This window comes from Diabrotica undecimpunctata, chromosome 9, assembly GCF_040954645.1.
Source record: "Diabrotica undecimpunctata isolate CICGRU chromosome 9, icDiaUnde3, whole genome shotgun sequence".
In the NCBI taxonomy this organism is placed as follows: Eukaryota; Metazoa; Arthropoda; class Insecta; order Coleoptera; family Chrysomelidae; genus Diabrotica; species Diabrotica undecimpunctata.
This window is the reverse complement of record NC_092811.1, coordinates 46,588,554-46,608,779: the sequence shown is the minus strand read 5'-3', so window position 1 is coordinate 46,608,779 and position 20,226 is coordinate 46,588,554. Positions and strand designations below refer to the sequence as shown.

At 31.7% G+C, this 20,226-nt stretch overlaps 1 long non-coding RNA gene across 1 annotated transcript; it reads left to right on the top strand.

Moving 5' to 3' along the window:
- Positions 1 to 2,128: 2,128 nt before the first annotated feature.
- Positions 2,129 to 19,866, top strand: LOC140449469 (uncharacterized). Its single transcript, XR_011951802.1, has 2 exons — positions 2,129 to 2,264; positions 19,595 to 19,866. It is a non-coding gene; the product is annotated as an uncharacterized lncRNA (long non-coding RNA).
- Positions 19,867 to 20,226: the final 360 nt, after the last annotated feature.

The window sequence follows — 20,226 nt, the reverse complement described above, 5'->3', positions numbered from 1 at the left end:
CAAAACGTTTAGAATATTGTTTATGGGCCCAAGGGGAATATTTAAACAATATAAATTTTCTAAAAAACGTGTTGTTTACCGACGAAGCCACTTTCACTACAAATGGAGTAGTATCATCACAGAATTGTCGCTATTGGACAGTAGATAATCCCCATTGGGTAATAAACTTTAAAAGCCAGTATGCTCAAAAAATCAATGTCTGGTGTGGTATACTGAATCAGCGAGTTATTGGTCCTTTCTTTTTTGAAGAAAACTTGAACACACAGAACTTTTTAGAATTTTTAAACACCGACTTGTGGGATGCTATTCATGAGCTCCCAATTAATGAACGAATTTGTATATCCAGTTAGATGGGTGTTCTGTTCATTACGCCAGAACCGTGAAGCAATGGCTAAATGAAAATTTTCCGAACCGTTGGATAGGCCGGGGTAGTCCGTTGATAGATTAGCCACCCAGATCTCCAGATCTCACAATTTTAGACTTCTTTCTCTGGGGAGTTATCAAACAAAAAGTTTACCAAACGCGTGCAAGAGACGTAAACGAACTTCGTGCAAGAATTCGACAGGCATGTGCAGAAATTACTGCCCAACAACTAAGAAATGTAATTAGAAATATTTATAAACGCTACGACAAATGTATCCAATTAGATGGTGGATTGGTAGAGGCAACTAGGATTTAAACTAAAATTATGTTTCCATATTTCTGTTAATACAGAGTGTTTTTTTTAACGTTAATACAGTGTTTTTTTCTTAGTGAGTTTTAAAATTTTAAGTTGTCATAAGTTTGTTATTAATGAATAAATCTTAATGAAATTTTTGTCATAGCTATTTGAAGCCACTCTAAATCCAGTGGCGTAGAAATTTTTTTAATAAAAAAATCGCTAATACAAATTCTCCATTTTCGACGAAGAAAAAGTATCGTAGAATACCCTGAAAATTTAACTAAACATTTTATATTTTGTCCTGCAATAGACCTTTTATTACATGACATTAAAAAAAAGTTTGGTTAAAATCGGTTAACAACTTCAAATTTTATAGAGGTGTTTCCAATCTAAATGGGTCACACTGTATATTTTAAAATCATTTAAACTCCTAACTCTTATCATTGCATTACTAAAAGTTGCCTTATTTTATAAAAAAAACTCTTAACTCTTATAATTGCATTCCTAAAATTGGCCAATTTTATAAAAAAAAGTCATACATTCTTAATTTTAATAATATTTCATTATTTTAGATTTTCATAGATCTTCTAATTCTGAGCAATAGTTACATGGAGTTACATGCTAATTTGTGATGATCCTGAAGATCAAGATCGCAGAAATACTAGAGTTTACACTTTATTATCTACAGATGGTACTTTAAGGCAGAGTATTTTAGAAGGTACGGAACTTACCACAAACCATTACTAATGAATATAGAGGTATCTCTATTTGTATATCAAAAGAAAGATCTAGAACACGATGGGAAGATTAAATGAAGATTGGTGGAAAAATCCCTTCATGAAGTTGTCCATCTGGTACAGAATTGCAGCCAATGGAGACAGCAAGCTAACAGTATTTAGAGTGTCTCCACCCACACCTTAACAAGGGCTCAAGAAATGAGGAGGATGAGGATAAGGATATTTGTAGCCAATACTTTACGAAAGCAAATTATACAAATAAACAAGTGTCAGGATGCCTGTGTTTTATTTTGTTGTTTTTGGGACTTTGGTTTGTTAATATAATAGAAAACAGATATAATCATAAACTATTAAATAAAAACTGTCCTATACCATAATATATACTCTCTCTGTATCAGATATTATGTTATACATTTATATATAAAAATTTGTAAGTGTATACTGTATTTTTAGACAGAGAGAATATATTTTTTGGCATAAAATAAGTTTTTATTTCTTATTTTATGACTATATTTACTTTCCATCAAAAACATACTTCTGAATTTTGGCGCCTAAAATTCAGAGCATATTTTTTGAATTTGCCGCCTAAAATTTAGAACCTAAGTTTTGAATCTGCCGCCAAATGAAATTAGTTTCGGCCCGTCCGTATTTGGCGCTAGAAACTAACTAGTAAGTCCATGTAAGTCTACGAACCGTGGTGAGTGCGCAGCGCAGAGTGAAGTCACGTGAAGCCACGCCATTTTAATTTTATACGACCGGCAAATTCTGGTGCTGATGAGCTGATGTTGCATTAATTAAAAAAAATCACTTTCTTACAACATTTGCGAATTTATTTTCAAATCCAGTGTGGAATCTATACAATGGAAGTAAGTATTCAATTTTACAATTTAATAATTTATTAACATTCGTGGTTCCCACAGTCCTACGTCCTACATTAATTTTTGGAAGCCTGTTGTGATTTTATATAATTAATTACTTTATTGCTTTAATTAGTAATTGTGGGAACTAATAGTCTCAGATGCACCTTAAAAATCAATAAATACAGCTGCTGTCTATTTTGTATGGGTCCTATGATAAAACTATAGTTTTCAGTTGAAAAATATGCAGTTTAAATTAAATACCTAGTAAGTAAAACGTAGTTCATTGTTTAAATTTCGGGTCAATATATTTGATTTTTCCGTAAATTATAAATTAAATTGTATACTTTTGGCCATCTACCCATAGATAATACTTTTTAAAGTTGAGCCTTGAACTTTAATTTGACCTCTTTTTTACGTCTTAGCATTAGGCTAATAGTTGCTACTTTTTACCATATATACTTCATTGTTGTATTTATGTACTTCTGTAGTAGATTTTCGGGATTTATTTTAATCAGATTCATCCTGTTTTTATCCAATATCCTACTTCAACATCTTCACCTAAGAAATTTAGTTAGATACTTCATAAATAATTTTACTTAATAATTTTTCTATTGTTAGTCATCAAACATCTTTTCTTTCATTCAAAGATATTGTTCAATGCAATTCATTGACTGTTTAAATTTGTTATTGCCTAATTCAGAAATTATATTAGCCAAATTTTGATATTATGTAGAAGTTTTCTGCCACTTTTCCTTATAGGAGGAAACTGATTTACATTGTATTATGTAGACATTTGATAGTTTTATCGAAATGTAAATAAGTATGTATTTAGAAAATATTGCCTATAATATAGATAGATGGAAGAATTATTTTCTTTTGAGAATTCATTCACATTCATTTTCTGATACTAAATGATTGTTTTTAAACATTCTATATTTGTCAAGATAGCTTGGTTTTTACTGATTCTCCCATATTTTTTATAACATAACTGAAAGCCTATGGTGTTAATAATTTGCAATACTTGTCTTGATCTGTCTTTGTTTGAAGCTGTTATTTCTGTTTTAGACATAATGCTTTATCTTCTTTGCTATATGCTTTTCACATAACTTTAATAAAAGTGTAAAGATCTTACTAGAAAGGTGCACTATAAAAAGTGTGAATATCTCTATTAAAAGTTATTGTTTCTCTTTTCAAATTATAATCTAAATGTTGTTACCTTTGGCACATCTAGAGTGTGAAGACTTTTACAATTAGATGTATATTCATTATCATCCGTTGAATATCCCATTTTTTTGTAAAATGACAATGCAAGGAATATTACGTACCTTCACATGATAACATTTTTATCATAGAAATGTGAAATTTTATTAAAGGCCACTTTGTGTTGGAGTGTGTGCTGTTGGTTTCTTTTGACTGTGGACTTAATCCATTAGCCGAACTAAAATTACTCTTATAATTATATCTCTTATACTTTTATTTATTATCTTTGTGTTGGAGTTTATCGTATTATAAATGATCCAAGAGTTTGCTAAAGCTGCCCCAAAAATTAACTTAAAAGCAACTTTTTTATACCACTTTAATGTCTTCCTAAGAGCAGAGTAAGCTGACATTTGATCGCTATAATCAACCCCTTTTTTTGGCCTTATTGTAATCAATAAGGGTAATTGTCAATAACACAAAGTAGTTTTAAAATGTCGACTTGTTTTCTATTTTTTCGACCAGTATCATAAAGAGCAGTGTTATGGTTCCCCTTGCTGGTTATCATTAAAACAGACAGCTTTTCTTGAAACTTAATAATTTTTATCACTTGTTTGTTGTACATACCTGTCACTTCATTAGATTTCATTTTGCTTGTAACAATTGTCTTAGGGAGACCTTTTCGGTTACTTATTAAAGTTCGACAATACAAAGTTCTACTCTCTAGCAGATCTTGAACTAATGGTACACTTTAGTAAAAGTTATCAGTGTGTGTCTAGTAAGTGTTACTGTTACTGTGTCTAGTAAGCTATCCATGATTGCCATAACAACATTATGTGAATGTCCCTTACTTGAAATAGGATCTTTTTTGCCACAATATACTTTAATTCTATAAGTGTAACCATCTGTTACACTTATAGAATATTTAATATAGTTAGAACACTTTATATAGTTTCACACCATACTTATGACGCTTATTTTTAATATATTGACGCATCCCTAAGCATCCTCTCTAAGGAACCATACTTTCATCAATAACCACCTTTCTATCAGGTGTCAATATATCTTGAAATCCATTGTTTAAAATGTCTAACAAAGTCTTAACAAATGTCTAACTTATGTATAGTTTATCTGTGGTATTTTGCAAACCATCGTTATCGTTGAAATGTAGATATTTTAAGATCAATAAAAATCTGTCTAATAGTCTCAGATGCACCTTAAAAATCAATAAATACAGCTGCTGTCCTTTTTTATGAGCCCTATAAATAAACTAGAGTTATCAGTGGAAAAATATTCCCTCTAAGTTAAATAGTAAGTAAAACACAATACATTGATCCATTGTTTAAATTTCGGGGTAATACATTTGATTTTTTTGTAAATTATAAAATTCTAGAGCTTTAATTAGACCTCTTCTTGTACCTCTTACGCTAATATTTTCATACAATTATAATTAGTTTATCTACTTCTGTTTTGCATTTCTCAATTTAAGTGGGATTAATCCTGTTATTATCCCATATCCTAATTTAACATCTTCATCCAAGAAATTTTGATCTGAGTTAGATACCTCATGAATAGATTTTATTACTTTTTCTATTGTTAGTCATCAAACATCTTTTCTTTAATTCCTATATTGTGAAAATAGTTCAATGCAATTCATTACCTGTTTAAATTTGTTAGTTCCCAATTCTGTAGACTAGAAAATATAATAGTTTGTTTTTCTATAAGATTTGTGTTTGTCTGATTTTCATTTAATGTATCATATTAGTTAAGTAGCATCCCTTGATGCTCCTTCATGAAGTTACTCCTTGGTAACACATCGTTCTTAGTTACACACTGAATGATTTTCTGTCTTTAGCTGACTCAACACTTTAAAATATTAATATACCTACTAAAATTTTATTGTTGGACCAAATACTTTGTATTTCAAAAATTGTTTTATTGATATATGTAGAGCTTTTTAGTAAAACTTTATTTCAATTACATTTATTGTGTTTCCATCTTTGGTAAGGTAAATGTACTAGTAGTTGACATTATAAGAAGAAAAAAACACATTATTTAGCCTTAAACCAATGTAGTTGAACTTAACTAAAGAATATTATGTACATATATTCAGCTAATCTAATTCTTCCTCAATATTAAACAAATAAATTTTTGGACAATTGCGCTTTCTAAATATTTTTTATAAAATTTACAAAAATTGTTGCAAAAGTGCCAGTAGTTGACACAACAAAATGAAAAAAAATTAGTAGTTGACACATCCAAGGTTTAGTAATTGACACCCAAATATGTTTTGATAACTTTATTAAGAATATGTAATTACAGGAGAACTTTAATGTTAGCCATCCACATCCACTGAATCTGGAAACTGATACTTTATTCTTTCTCCTGAAATGAGTATCTGAGGTTGGGGCATCTTTTTTAGGATTTGATGAAATGTTATTACGCTCACATCTTTATCATTAATTCGAAATGAAGTTTTACTGTCATCACAATAATTCATACCCACAACTTCTGCTTCACAATTATTGAAAATTTTTTGTATTACAGATACAAATTTATATTCTTTTTTCTTTCCAGGGAATTTTGCAAGTACATAATCCCCCTCCATATAATTTACATGATCAGTATTTTCCTTATCACTGCAATCACCTACTTCAAAAGATATATCATCCAGACTGCTACCAGATTCAACCCATGATTCATTATCATCACTTGATGATTCTTCCTTTTTCTTACCAACTTTATTTTTTTTCGTCACTTTCAGTTTCTGTTTTTTAATAAAGTTTTTTTCTTCTCTTTTCTTTTGTCTCTCTTCTGCTCTTTTCTGTTTTTCTTCAAGAAGCTTGATCTTCTTATTTTCTTTATTTTCATGATAAGTTTGCCATTCTTTTGAACTAGCCACAGAAAGAACTTTTTCCACTCTTCTTTTTTTTACTGAGGATACTCTGGGTTCAGGCCAAAACAGTATTTGTTTAAAAGGAGAGGGTATAATTTCATTTGATGTAGAAGGTGTAGGTAATTCTTCAATTGCTGAAGACAGAACTTGTGATTGTGTTGATGAAGAAGCACAAGTGTCTTGAATAATAGCAATATTGTTATGTTGAAGATTTTTCCTAGTGGGACTAGTGTGACCTTCCAAAACATCCGAAATGTTTCGACCTGTTTCAGCCTCAGATTGGTTTAATAACTCATCTATTTCATACTGTTCTTCGACTGGCTTATCAGGTTTGTTCTCTACGTAAATGTCTTCAACATTAGGGCTGTCTTCAACATTTGGTATGTCCTCAATATAAGTGGCATCTTCAATAATATTCTCTTCATCATCTGGTTCTTTCGCACCTTGTTTCGCTTTCAAATTGTTTATTTCTTCTTCTAAAAGACTGTATTTTATGCAAATGTTTTTGTAAAAGTGAAAGAGAGATAAATCTTCATTGTCATTGTTCCATTCTAGGCTTGTTTTGAAAAGAGCTAGTTTTTGTTTATCAATATGTTTCTCTATAAAGTTTTTCCCTTGTTTCATTTCCTGCAATTCTTGCATTTTCTTTGAAATGTCTATTTTCTCATTGTGAAACATAATCGCACCAACATCCCAGAGAACTAAGCCACGTTTTCGGAAACCATTTTTTAAAATTGATGGTACTAACCTTTCCTCTAGAACTTTTTTCAAAAGAGGAGAGAAGTGAATTTTCCTTAAAACTGGGGAAGCCTGATTCTCAATCCGCCACTGGTGTACTGCATCTTTCCAACCCCCTTTCAAAGAACGAAATACAGCAACATCCATTGGCTGAAGCAAATGTGTTGCATTTGGATGAAGGGCTACCAATATAATACCATGTTCAGCGCAAAATCTACTAGTGTGTAATGTTAAATGGGATGAATGTCCATCAATGAATATAATTACAGGTCGAGAGATTTTGCTTAATGTCAACCACTTATCAAAAATATTTGTAATGAATTCGTAAAAGGTAGCTCCTGTCATCCATCCACTTTCTGACCTACCAATACCCCATTCTTCAGGAACACTAAGTGCCAATTCTTTTGGAATTCTCTCATATTTAAATATGACCATTGGTGGTGCTAGTTTACCAGCAGCATTACCTGTTATAAGAACTGTTAGGCATTCTTTCTCATCGGGATTAATTTGTTGGTAAACAGTTTTGTCACCCTTTTTTGCCAATACTTTGTTTCCTTTGGGGTTAAGGAAAAATGCAGTTTCATCTGCGTTAAATACTCGATTTGGGTCATTAAGAACCTCCTCATAGTTGTTCTCTCTAAAATAATTATAAACTTCACTGAACCATTTTTGAATGGCTTCTTTTGTTACTGCTGACCTTGTGGATGTTAGATTTTGAGCAACTCTGTTACTTATTTGGGGATTTCTTTTTAAGAATCCAGTAAACCAGGTTCGTCCTGGCTTGTCATCTTTAAAGGGGTTCTGTTTAATCAGTTCCTTCATAAGCACCTGACACAAGAAGAAAACTAAATAGAAGTAAATTTCTTTGAAATAATATTAAAACTTTTAGTACCTGAACACTGCTCATAAGCTGCTGTTGTTGTATAGGAAAACCGGCTCTGGATACATCAATAATCCACTTTACTAAAATCTTCTCCTGATCTTCCTTTAGGTATGGTTCTGGGCCCATTTTTCTTTTGCGTGGAGTTTTGCCTTTTGACTTGTATAACAAAGTCACTCTGGGTATACCATACTTCTTTGCTCTTGCTGAAACTGGCTTTCCACATAGAACTTCCTCAATAGCTTTCTCCATAGCTTCTTCTGTATATCGGAACATTTGTCCTTTTATAGGAGGCATATTTTTAACTGAAATTTAAAATTTTTGTTTTAGTAGTTGACATCCAAAGTGTTTCAATAGTTGACATAGTGTCAACTACTGTTGTACATAGTGTACATAGTGTGTACATAGTGGATATATTTACGTGATATTTAAAATATAAGTGTACACATTATATACAATGAAAATCACAATAAAATATTAAGTTTTTACAGTCTCAGTGTAAATGGTTAGTAGTTGACACCACGCCTAATTTTTGTTTTGAGAATAAAACAAACTTAAAACATTAGCAAGATGTTACCTTAATATTCATATAATATATTGATATATCTAAAACTACAGTCATTCACAATTTAATCAATAAATATTAATTTTTTTAAACTTACCTTCTTAATACTTTTGTTTAGAAAACTTGTTACCACTTGAAGTTCACACAACACTCTGACAAAAATTTGGTGGGAATTTTCTGTTTCAAGGTTAAATAATTCTACAATTACAGAGAAGATGTATAGATGACACTAGTTAACTATGATGGTAATAATTACATTAAAAATAATTGGAAAAGCTTATTATTTATGCTTAAAATGGAAAATGTCAACTACTGGTACAGTGTCAAGTACTAGTGCATTTACCTTACATGAGATCTAGTATAAAACTCAAATATGTTTGGCTTCATACATGACCATGTGCATCACATTTGGACACAGTACTTTTTTAGAGAAATAACTTGAATAGCAAAAAAACATTTGTGACAGAGATACAGATTAACTTCATTAGATGATATGCACATTGTTGATTTTAGCATCTGTTATGGCCTTTGCATGTCTGTATTTCATGGCAATGTTCCTGTAACATGATGAACATCTGTCATGTTTTGTTAGGTCTGTGAGACAATGGTCTAATTCTTTTTCTCCTGGTCTGTTGTCATTCATATCCAACTGAAGTAATGCCATTACCAGTTGTTCATTGAGTTCACTGAGTTATGTACATTTTCCTCTTAGTTACTTCTGTGAAAAGTAGATGGATGTTTACATCCATGTTTGTTAACAACTCAAAAATAATTTTTCGGTATCTCTTATTCCCTAGAAATAAAAAAATAATACTATATTTGGGTTTTGTACAAATATTAAAATGTTTCTGAATTGTAGGTGCATATGCTTTTTTCTGGTCTGACACATCAATACAGGATTTCGTTTTGTTATATTTTATTATAGTGGATGGTTTTTTAATAGTGCCTATTGAAGTATATACATCCTACATTTCTGATAGATCTTTACTACTTAAAAAACAATACATCTCTTTTATCATTACACTTATCTATGATTATATTTGTACTGCTCTGTATTGCTTTCATTTTATCATCATCATCAACCTGTATGCCTCCACTGCTGGACATAGGTCTCCCTCAGCCCTTTCCATCTGTCTAGTGGGTCCAAAAGGGTGGCCAAAATTCGTGGAAGCAAAGATACTTAGGTCACCCGAGCTCACCCTCACACACCACCCTATTATCATGGTGACGGTTCTGTTTAGGAGAATTAAAGAAATAAACTCCCACATTCCTAATCTATTTGACAGAACGAAGTCTGTCGGGTGCGCTAGTAATTTAATATAAACTTTATTGAATAGCAATAAAGTTCAAATTGACTACATTTAGTTAGAAAATATTTGTGTGGGAAAAAGATTTATGGAAAACTTTTAGTTTTATTTATTTATTTATTTATTTATAAAAGATTTTATTTATTCATGGAAAAAAGATCATTGCAGATCTATTTCTAAGTAATAACTGTATTAATGTTTTCTGGGAAATGTCAATGTTTTACCCATATACGGAGTGTAAAAATAAAGTTGTTTTTTTGTCTTATTTTGTAACCCCCTGTGGAATTTATTTAAAGGAACACACCTACATTTTTTGGACAACAGTGAGTGTTTGTATTTTAATATAAACTTTATTGAATAACAATACAGTTTAAATTAACTCTACATTTAGTTAGAAAATATTTGTATGGGAAAAAGAAAAGGGCTGTTTTAGGGTTTTCCCGGAAATTTTTCAAATTTTTCTTGCCGTAAAAACCATCCTTAGACTTCAAGGAACATTTTAAAAAAATAATTGTTAATATTGGTCCATGCATTGTTGAGTTATGTGCTTACCAACACATTTTGCGATTCATTTTTATATTATAGATTTATTTATTTAATACACTGGATAAGCCCATTAACAGTTTAAATTATAATATACATTATCACAGTTAGGATTCAAAACTTGAAATTACTTATATTATAAAATCAATATTAAAAAGTTTAAAAAAATGAGACTAAAAATCTTCATACTAAAAAAAAAACAAACAAAATATAACAAGAACAAATATACATACCACAAAGCAAGAGGTCTTTTTAACTGAGTTAAAGTTATATTGAAAATATCAAAATAGTGGATATTTAATAGCCCCATGTATCTATCCAATGGGTTCTGAATACCATAGGTTGTTCTGTCGAAAGGAATATTGAAATTGTGGTAACATAGAGCTTGATGGGGAACATTAAAGTTAATCTGGCTTAACAGGTTTGGACAATCAATAAATCCATGATCTTATATATGAATCTAGATATCACGATGGTTCTTGAGTGAGGCTAAAGATAATTGTTGTTCGATTTTCAATAGTACTGTGGTAAGCACAATATGTGATGCTCAATCAATAGTTTATTTATAGTGAAATATTTCTTCAAAGCGCATGAAATATATTCATTCGGCTTTGCTAATCGTATCACTTAAAAGTATATTTACGACATCCCTTATGATATTGGCTGTACAGGTTATGTATAAGAAAGGAAACTCGATCTCCATATTACCTCCTGAATACAAACGTGTTTATAATGTGTGCTGTTATTTTAGACTACTATTAAAAAGAAAGTCTACAATGATTTCTAGATTATTTATTGATTAAAAAAATGTATATAAATTCCAAATTTTTCATCACAAAAAAAGCAAATAAAAAGCAAAAATTCCAATTATTTTTCGTGAGTTCTATTGAAACATGGTAGGCAAAATGTTTTCTCGCAAATCCTACATTCCATAGATACTTGTTTTGCTTCTTTCAGAGCTCTTTTACGATTATGTTCTAGACTTATTTATTTATAACAACCATTAAACCGCCTACTTTGAATTTTACCATTTTCTTTGCGTGCAATGTTTGTTAGTTCATGAACTTTTAGAATGGGCTTTTCTATTTTCTGCTTGGTATCGATTCCAAGTAAAGATTCCGCCAAACATTTGGTAAATGTTGCTAGTGGCATTGTTTTATTACTATAAAATTTTTTATGTAAGACCCAACTATTAACAACTGCAATACTAATACATTCAAAAAGAACTTTCCTATACCACTTGACACTTTTACGAGCAGGACTGTAGTAAGAAATCATTTGATCTGAAAAGTCTATACCACCTTTAATCCTATTATAGTCCAAAACTGAAGTAGGTTTTCTAATTATTTCACCTTTGCGATTTCTTCTCAGTTTCCTTCATGTCAGATCCATGGAACGTTGAAACCATGTAAATTGTTTTCTTATCTTGATACTTGAATAGTCGAATTCCGTTAGTATTGATTGCACCTATAATTTGTCCTTTGTCTAGTTTCTCTGTTTTGACTTCATTCGGAATACCACTTCGATTAACCCTCATTGTTCCACAGTATTCTGTGTTTCTATTTTTCAAAAAAGTGGCTAATGAAATACTGCTGTACCAGTTGTCTGCTACAAGAGTGCGACCTTTGTCAAGTAATGGTTCAGATAAAGAAACAACAACAGATCCGGGGTGGTCTAATCCAGGTAATGTTGTAGACGTATCCTGGCCGCAGTATATGGAGAAATTCCATATATATATATCCTTACATCTCGCATAGCTTAAATAATTTTATTCCATATTTATGAGACTTACCGGGATTATATTGTCGAAATAGTAGTCTTTCTCGGTGAGAAATCATAGTTTCAACGACACTTATTTCTTCCCCAGGGGTATAGATCTCTTGAATTTTTAAAATAAACAACTTGATGAAAGCATCTATTTTGTATAATCTATTGTTAGGTTGAGCTGTTAAATTATCACAAACGTGCCAGTTTTTCAGTATCAAAGAGAATCTGTTGTAGCTCATTCCATTTTGGTGAAACATTGGATGGTAAAATAGACTGTCTCGTCGCCAATAATCTTCTATGTTCGGGTATTGGATAAGTCTAGTTACAAGCAATTGTTTCATCTCGCATAATGTTACATCGACCCATTTCTTCATTCTAGAGGACCTTCTTAGTGTATGTGTTACCATGTATTGCAGCACATAACGATTTGTTTCAGTAACCATCAAATCGGATTTCATCGTCAGAAAATTGTTGGAATATATCAACAGGATTTACTACATTTCCATCTGTACCTAGAATTCTCTTTTGTAAACCGGAATTTCCAGTAAAATTTACTATCGCTCTCTCCTGAAAGTTTGAACTCAATTCAGGGATAGTTTGTGTTGGTGATGGTGATAGACCTAATTGAATGTCTTCTTCGGAAGATGAACTTGTTGGTGAAGAATCATTTGAATATTCAGAAGGCACATACTCGTCACTTGAATCACTAAAATTTTCTGGATTATGACTTTCACTCTCTTCACTAGACTCATAGCTTCTTTTGTTACTACTATGGCCATAAAAGTGTGAAGGATTCGTTTTTATAATTTTATAGCATTTATAAGATAAAAAGAGAATAAATTAATAAACTAATAATAAAGTAAATACGTAATAATTTTAAGTAATGTGAATCACATATGATACTCACATCGTATGAGAAAGAAACAATTATAAAATTGGCTTTGTGTATCACATGTAATGCACGGGGGTTTTGTGCTTAGTATTTATCGTCTATTACCCACAACACTGCCACAGTTGGAAATTTCATCCGCCGGAGCCTGCATATCCCCACCGCGTTGAAGACGTACGAGCGCGCCCACCGAAAATCGGTTATGCTGGCAATGGGTTAAACATTTATGCTGGACTCTTTCTATGATATCAATATTGTTCTGAAAACAGATGGTGCTATTCGTATTAATATGGCACTCTTGAATTACTTTTTCTAGTGCAAGTTTAAATAAGAGACACGACAGTCCATCTCCCTGTCTCAGTCCATTTTTACAATGGAAGGGTCTGGAAAAGTCGTTTTGGATTCTGACTACACTCTCTATGCCTGTGAGTGTAAGTTCCGTTAGTTAAACAAGATGAAGCGGCATTTGAAATTCCACCATAGCCTGTAGAAGTTTTTGTCTGTTGACTAAGTCGTATGCGGCTTTGTAATCCACGAATATGTGGTGGGTGTCGACTCTGAACTCGAGCGTTTTCTCAAGAATCTACCTGACTGAAGATTTGATCCGTTGTTGATTTATTGGGTCGGAAACCGCTCTGGTAGTTCCCAACTATTTGTTCAGCATAGGTGATCATTCTTCTGTACAATACGTTGGACAATACTTTATATGGCACGTTAAGTAGAGTGATGCCCCTATAATTATCACACACCATCATATCTCCCTTTTTGTGAAGAGGGTGCATTACACTTAATTTCCAGTCCGCGGGCGTTTCCTTCCCTTGCCAGATTTTGGTTACTAATTTATGCATGTGTTTAAAAAGGGTGTCAGCACCATTCTTAAAGAGTTCGGCAGGAAGATTGTCCAAACCGGGAGCTTTGTTATTTTTCAGTTTTGAAATGGCTTCTCTAATTTCTTCTTCGGTGGGGGGCGGCTCTTGTGCGTTTTCATCCATTTCAGGCAAAGTAATTTCTATTTGGTCTTCTTCACTACTATCGCTAAGCAGTTCTTCAAAATGATTCGCCCACCTGTTTAGTATTTATATTTTGTTACTAATAATGGAACCATCTCTGTCTTTACATGCTGTTTTTCTGGGTTTGAGTTTTTTCTATTGTGGTGGTTAACAATCTCGTTTAGAGCGTTTTCGTATGGTTCTGTTTTTCCTTCTAAACGTCCTTTTTTCTTCTTGTCTAAGATTTTCAAAGTCTTCCAGGTTTGATCTCGTTCTGCGCTGCTGAAGTCTCTTATATGCTTCATTTTTCTGTTGGTTAATGGATCTACATTCTTCGTCAAACCAATCTTCGTTGATTTTAGCCTGGTTAGGTTTTAAAAAGCCTTTAGCCGCTGTATGGATAGCTTCCTTGCATTTGGTCCAGTGTTCTTCTATACTTATATTTTCGTCAATGCTTGTCAGCTCTTCATTTAAAATGTCTCTGTTTATAGCCAACAGGAAAATTTGTGTTATTAATGTTTATAGTTGGCCATTTGGAGCAGTTGAGAGTTTTCTGTGTAAATTACGTAATATATTGGAGCTATGCAGTAAGTCATATCATATTTATATTTTTGGGGATCTAAACATTGATTATCTTGTCAAGTCTAATAATAAGCATTCTTTTAACAAGTTTTTAGTAAGTTATAATCTGAGAGTCACGTCTGAGGTTAGTACAAGAGTTTTCGTAGATAAAGTGGGTAAAATATCTACAAAATTGGACTACATATTGACAAATATCGAATCACACCTTTATAAATCAAATGTTTTCGAGGGGCACTTCAGTGACCATAAAGTATTATCACTTAGCGTAAATTTGCAAGCCAATAAAGTATCGAAAAAAGATAAAAAAACCCATCAGTTACAGGGATATGTCAGATGAAAATATGTTTATGTTTAAAGCAGATATTTCTTCTACAGTTTTTGATGAAGGTTATTCACAATTGAATGCTGAATATGCCACAAATTCATTTGTTAGCATTTTAGATTACAATCTCAATTTATATTGTCCAATAAAAACATGGTATAAAGCACACAAAACAAATAAGGCTACATGGGTAACAAATGAGGTAAGACACGCTAGTGAAAAACTAAAAAATCTACACTGGATAGCAAAACATATAGGGAGTCTCGAGTCTCAAGATACCTATAAACAGGCAAAAAAAGAATATAATTCTCTATTAATAAATACTAAAAAAACCTTATACCAAAAACAATTTGGAATTAGTAGACAGTGAAACCGGTAGGCGAAAGAACAGGTCTGATAGTATTCTACATTATGATAATAAAATTATTACCAAGTCTTGATATACTGCTAATTCGTGCCTCATATTTTGCAACAATTACAGAATACAATATTTAAACTCATTTTGGCACATCGTTGCCTTCTTGTACTACCTCAAAAATGTGTAACAAAACATTTTTCTTTTTACCCATAACTCCAATTGAAATAAAAAATACAATCGATCAACTAAAAAATAAGCCTAGTACTGATATTGATAACATATCTGTAAAAATAATAAAAGTGATAAGTGATCATTTTCAACCATATTTAAAATGGCAAAAGTTATTCCAATCTTCAAAAAGAATGACCCTCATGATATTTCAAATTATAGACCAGTATCTGTCCTTAGCATAATTTCCAAAGTAATAGAGAAGGTTGTATACAACATAATGTTTAATTTTATAGAAGAATACAATTTATTAACTCCAAACCAAACTCCAGCTTTAGATCAAAAAGGTCAACACTCACGGTTGCATGCAGCTTGTTTGAGCGTATTTATGATGAATTAGATAGTAGAAACCACGTGGCAGGACTATTTTTTGATCTATCACGAGCTTTTGACTGCTTAGACATAGCATTTATTCGCAATAAATTATATAACATTGGTTTTAGAGGGATATTTCTAGAATGGGTAATAAATTTCTTAAGTGACAGGAAGAGTGTTGTTAAAATGAAAGAATCAAGCTCAGAACCATACACGACAAATAAAGGAGTACCACAGGGATCCGTGCTGGGACCATTATTATTCCTAATTTTTATTAACGACCTACCAGATCACATAAGGGCACTTATAATATCAATGTTTGCTGATTAATAGTCTCTGCACATACACTTGAGGAATTAAAAATGACAATGAAGACTGTTGTTGACTGCTTTATACGCTGGTGTAATACCAACAGACTAATATTAAACATTGACAAGATGGAAATTATTTATTTTCATTCATACAACTCATCTACCTATGACTATATCTTAACCATCCATGATAGAAACAATATGTTATCTTCCACCCACTCTACAAAGTTTTTGGGTGTGTTCATTGATTGTAATCTCAAATGGTCGGAGCAAGTGAATTCAGTGAACATGAAATTGAATAAAGCTTTTTATGCTATATCTAGATTAAAAACACACTACCCATCTCGGCATTAATGAATGTTTCTTACAGCCTTGCTTACAGCCACATGTGCTATAATGTAATTTTGTGGGGGAACTCAGTAGATAGTAACAGTGTTCATTACACAAAATAAATTATCCATAAAATTGTTAATTTGGATTATCAACAATCTTGTAAACCAATTTTTATTAAACATCAAATTTTAACTTTGTACTGCCTATATATCTACAAATGTTTACTTTATGTAAAAGGGGAAATCAATACATTTCCAGTAAATTCAGACAATCACTATTACAATACAAGAAGTGCTAAATTTTAACAAGTTACACAGAACATCAAAATTTCAAAATTGCTTCAGATATATGGGACTGACCTTATACAATCATTTGCCAAAAACTGAAAGAAATACCACTTTTCTCTAAATTTAAAAAAAAATGTTAAAGATTTACTCTTAAGAAAAGCATAATATTCTATAAATGAATATCTTGAGGACAAATTGCAATAGCTTCATATTTTACTTGTAAAAATGTTATTTTATATATTTTATGTTTGGTCAATTTTTTTTACACTGTGAATATTGTATTATACACATTAATGTTTTTTATACTAAATTCTGTAGTGACGTATCCTATACATTTATTTTGAATGTATTGAAAGGGTCAATAAAGTATGACTATGACTATCAGATACAAGCGCTTTTAATAATTAAAATTATTTAAAAGCAATTTTAGGGTATTACTTTAACCCATTAATGGCCAAAAATTGAAATAAGATTATTTGCAATTTAAGTTTATATACTTTATAAATAAAGGCATAAGAACAATATTTCACTTAAAATTATAAAAAATAATTGCAATATGTATACAAAAAAATAATGTTTCGTTAACGAAACTTTGGCATAATATATGTAGTAAATTAAAAGTCATACGTTTTATAGTGTGTAAATGAAATTTCTTGGTTTTATCAATTAAAGACTAAAGATATTACTACAATAATTAATTATATAAGATAAAATGATTACTGGGCAGTATGGTAGTATGGCAGTAGCGTCATTATGGCATCTCATTTTTTGTGGAAAGCATTAAAACAGTTAGTGTGTAAGTGAACCTTGCATTTTCAGCACATATAAACAGAGTTAGTTTTGCACAGTCTGCACCGCCGTCTACGTCCTTCCTCGTCGCGAACGATATTATGACCAGTCTGGCCATATTGAAAATCAGAAGGTAAACTTCCTTTAGAAGGACGACCCCATGCAGATGTGGATGGCGTTGGCTCTGAGTCTGATTCGGGGTCACCTTCTTCAGCAGCTGTTTTTACTGTAAATATTTTTTCGTTCCATTCGCAATGTTGTATATTCTCCATGAATTTACAACTGTGTAATCCACAAGGTTCATAAACAAGGGCCACCACCACATTTTACTTCTTACTCCGATCCTCTAATTTGATACCGAGTTATCTAGGAGATCAACACCTCCCATATGTCGGTTATAATCGTTAATCATACTGGGCTGAGGTATTGAATCTTCCTTTCTGAGTTTCCAATTATATCTTTTAAGTGTAACAATTGGATGAACCATTCCATTGTTGCTGGCTACAGTCACAATTGTGTTTGTGTGTGTGAACTCACCACTGTTCTTCTTTCCAAGCATTTTGCTACTGTTTAGAGGACATCCTGGTAACTTATTCTCTCTCACGGTGCTAGTAAAGAAAATTGGTTTTTCACCTAGAATGTGGAATAGTCCATAACTCGAAAAGAATTTAAAAAATTTAAAATTTTAAAATTTTAAATTCTAAAAAGAAGTTGTTGAAGAAAACTCTATGTTCTGAATGGTTTTGCATTACATGTAGCAGATGCAAAACTTCTTGCGTCCCTAATGTGTATTGAGATTTCTGCCTTTCTGGATTTGCGCCACCATAAGGAATGAATTGGTATAGATATCCCTCTGAGCTACAAAAGCACCAGACCTTGAAGTCAAAGGTCGAAATAAGGAACCATTTGATCATCTATAGACATATTATGAGCAAATAGTCCAAAATGCAAATAACGTTCGTTCATCGGCAAAAATAATGGACATATCTTGGCAAATTTATCATTTTTGTCTAAGTCATTATTATCGGAGACATGAAGATTTCTTGTTATGTTTCGTAAGGTGTTTCGACTCATCACTCTCTTACCAGCTCCACGCCTTTATCTGGGTCTTTTGACCAATACATATCACACGCCGGAAGTGTGTAACCGGTAAGGATTAAAATACCAAAAAACTTCTGCAGTTGAGCTGGAGAAAGCTTGAAATCATGTCTGTCGTTGTTCTGGGCATACGTCAGGCTAAATTCGAGTGTCTTCTGGAATACAATATCGTCAACAAATAAAGAGAACATTTCAATTGGTGTTTTCCCAGCAAGTGTCAGCTTTATTTTTTCCTTTTTATTAAATTAATTTTCTTTTGGAGAAGAGAAGTAGTTTTCTGGCAATTTAGACCAGCCAGGTGTATATTGCGTTTTCGTTGGGAACTTACTTTTCTTTTCTTCCCCCTACTTGTAGATGGTTCTAATATGGATTCTGTGGGCGTCTTAGCCTCATCTAGATACCTTGTGTGGATCTCGAATGTTCCAGCGATATCAGTCAAAGCTCCTTCCTCTATAAGATGATTATCATCTAAATCCTCTTAATGTGTTAACACATCTACTAAAGGAGGTATATAAACTGCATTTATCTCATCCGCTTCTTCTAAATTAGAGTCATCCTCCAGTATAGCTTGCAGTTCTTTCACTGAAAGAGGTCTCTTCATTTCATATTCAGACAGTATAAAAATAGAAGATCCTTTCAGAATACGTATATCTAAATGTATTATCACGTGACTAGCTGCTGTATTTCTTTGATTGTATAAAAAGCAACCATGATATTTTGCACATCACACATACTTTGCATCTGAGATTAGATTTTAACCATGAATAAAGGCATTAAAATGGCCATTTATGCATTTTGAGGCTTGAACCATCATGCAGCAGGAACTTTTTTATTGGATCACATTCTCTATTTTTTTGTAGAATAACAAAGTATTGTTTTTTGTTTATATATTTCATATAACATGCCAAATATTATTTCTAATTATTGTAATCTTTGTTTCAGAATATCAATGGAAGTCTTGTGACTGGACGTTTATGAACAGTTTTGTTTCTTTTCAGTTTTAAAATGTTGTACTGTAAACAAGTTATGAAAGAAGTGTTTTTTAATCAAGGCTGAATTGATGGACAATTTATGACAATGTAGTTATAATTGAATCAAGGAGAAAGTAGCAACAAAAATACAAACATTTATCAGAAGATTCTTATCTATTGGAACTATATGAATTCATTTATAAACAAATGTTATATGGATTAAATAATAATTTTCTCGTTTAATATGCTGTTTTATTTTATATAGTATATGGCAAAATATGATTTATACTAAAACAAAACATTCCAAATATATGAAGGAAAATATGTTATTCCCAAGTTTTAGAATTATTTTTAATAATCATTATGTTATCCTTGGCTTTACTTTTGAAAAGCCAATTTATGATTATTGAAAGCTGCTTATATGGTTGTTTTGCATAATTGCTTCTTGTAGACGTTAAATGTTTGAAATTCCTGTTAATTTGGTTGCCTATCTGTGGAAAGTTTTGGAAGATAATCTTAGAAAAGTCTCCAATTTGCTTTTTAATAATATCTTCCGCATGTGTCCAGTAGTTTTAGAATTATTTTTAATAATCATTGCGTTAG